Here is a 2,836-nt window from a genome sequence, read left to right as displayed (position 1 = left end):
AAGTATAAGTATGCCGGATAGACAAAAAGATTGGCCTATTCACACGGGCAATCATCTCTATTGTCGAGGTGTCAGATAGAGATCGATGAGACAATTATAAACTATTATTGTCAGAAGTGATAATAATAGAGAGCTCAAAGTTTATAATACGAATGTCATTTTTTTTATGGTTAATCATGTCTGATTAAATGTGATTGTTTGTGTTTATGCCAGATGTGGGTTTTGATGGATAAAATGTATGAGTAGATTTATGAACTCAAAGTTGGACATAAGGTGTTTGAACTGTCATCTGCATAGTGTTTTCATTTGCCAAAAGACATACGCTCCACGAGGAAAGAGTAAATACTGCGGTACGTGATTCATACCACGTATGAATTAGTGACCTATAAGGGCGATACAAGTTTAATCTCTACTTGTTATCATGTGAAGCCCAGAAAATTATGAGTAATTTTCTCTTTGTACCCTCATGACTTTGACCGGTTTCGCGAGACTAAATTTAGTGTTTGCTATCTTAGGGTGTTGCCAAGAGATCATGAATGATTGGGTCGGTGGAATATTTATAGAAAAGCATATCAAATTGAGATTGATAGATTCATGAGATAAGGAAGATCATTGAGTATTATCACATTAATTGTGTTCATTGGTCAACCCTTTACGTTTGTCTTTGAGACATGAACATAATGATGAACTCAAATTTAAGACAGAGATTGTGAGAGATGTGAATACGATAAATGATCTAGGGTACTGCATACTATAATCTACTGTAAGTTTCATTGATCGAGATATATATTCCTAAGAGATGTATTGAAACGAAGCTCTCGAAGTATGTACATGATCTAGTCGTTATGTATGAAAGGTGCAGAATGGGAATGACATGACCCACTATGTGTGAGTGGGAGATGAAGGAATTAGATTCGGGCCACCCATGTGGGTCAACCCAGATCATTATAAATAATAAATAAGAAATAAATGTATATTTGTTATATATTTATTTATATTAAAAGGATGAAAAGACACAATGATTAGGACTCCTCCTGAGCCGGTGTCTTGCGTCTGTTAAATAAAAGGGGGACTCCTGCAATTTTTCTCCTTGACACGAACATAAACTTCTCCTTCTTCCTTCTATAATTCTGCAAAGTGTTACGTATTTGGTGTGAATGGGAAATGAAAGTTTTGTTTCCTTTGTCTTTTTTGGAAAGATAATTTTTTGCCGAAAAGGCACATGCCTTTTCAAAAAAGGCACATGCCTTTTCAAAAAAGGCACATGCCTTTTCAAAAAAGGCACACCTATTTCCTTAACATACACCTGTTGTTGGCTATAAATATCTAGTCATCCCTTCAGATTTTACTGACGAATTTTCTGATCTTCTCTTCTTCTTCTTGCACTTCATAAAATATTAGTGTGATTTACTGCGGTCGAGTGAGTTCGCTTCACCGGAGTTCGTTGTACCGTTACAACATTGAGTAAATTGTTGTATCTTGGGAGGATATATTCCAACACCTCGGGTACATTGAGGGGAATAATTTCCTTAAGGACACACTGTGAATTCAGTGGACTCGATTTAATTCTTACAATTTTTTTATACTATTTTCATATTCTGGTTTATGTTCATTTTCGAATACAGATTGCTAACAATCTTAAGGAAATTAATATTCTCTATATTAAAAAAGTTGATCAATCAGTATTCACAACAGAAAGAAAAGGAAATAAAACCGAGATGGTCTTTGGTGACATCTACTTTAAGAATTACTTTTTAATTAACAGAAACAGAAGTTTTGGCAAAGTCAAATGTTGAGGAATGACACAGTAGTGAGTTTTTTGATGCATTGAGTATTAATGATCATTGCATTAGTTGCAGTATGAATTACATATTTGATGGCTTTGTTTTTTAACCCGCTATGGTCTTTCAAGTGGAATGACCAAAGTATATGCCATCTCAAAGAGAAAGTGATATCTCTATACTTAATTAATCCAATGGACACGACTCTTCGTTGATATATACTTGGAGACTAAAATCTTTGTGATTTTCTACTCCGACATTTGAGATCAAAATTTGCGGATTTTCTACTTCGATTTAATACTTGGTTTGAAGATATAAAAACTTCACTAATTTATTAAATCTATTTATTTTATATTCGGTTTAAAGAATAAAAACTTCACCGTTTATTAAATCTAGACAAGTAAATAATGGAGAGAAGGAAAGAAGGCAAAGGTGACGATGTTCTATGATGAACCAGTTAGTGTGGAACTGGTTCTTCATTTCATTGCTGCTATTGATGACTGCATATATTGGTTTGACGAATCACTGCGTCAAATTAATTTGATGGCGCTGATTTCTTATGTTTTTCATCTCTATGTCTTTTCTTTAAAAATCCGAAGTATTTCGCTCTGCAAATATTTTTGGAAGAAAAATACATTAATCATTTGCAAAGCATATGAGTGTACTGGTGTGGAGGGATTTGCAAGATACACAATTATTTCCACGTTTCTTAAATTACTGGAAGATGATAGTATTATTTAGATAAATTTTGCATTCAAAAGTTAAAGGCCATATTGAATTGGTTTTGGATGATGGCATTTGGCATCCCAATGATTCCATACGTATGGACAACAAACATCTAGTGACTTTGGCCAGAAATCTAGAAATCATGCCATTAGTGCTTGAGATTGATATGGTTCGGTGGTAACAAAAATCAGGTTCTACTTTCTCTCTTTTTATATTTAATTTTCTACCCTATGTGATTTATGATTTCTTTTTGTTAATAAATGTTAGGGTAGATGTTTATTATGCAATAATTTCAAAATATATTTTATTTGCATACCATAAAATTAATT

This window comes from Lycium barbarum, chromosome 3 (assembly GCF_019175385.1).
Source record: "Lycium barbarum isolate Lr01 chromosome 3, ASM1917538v2, whole genome shotgun sequence".
In the NCBI taxonomy this organism is placed as follows: domain Eukaryota; kingdom Viridiplantae; phylum Streptophyta; class Magnoliopsida; order Solanales; family Solanaceae; genus Lycium; species Lycium barbarum.
This window is presented reverse-complemented; position numbering follows the sequence as displayed.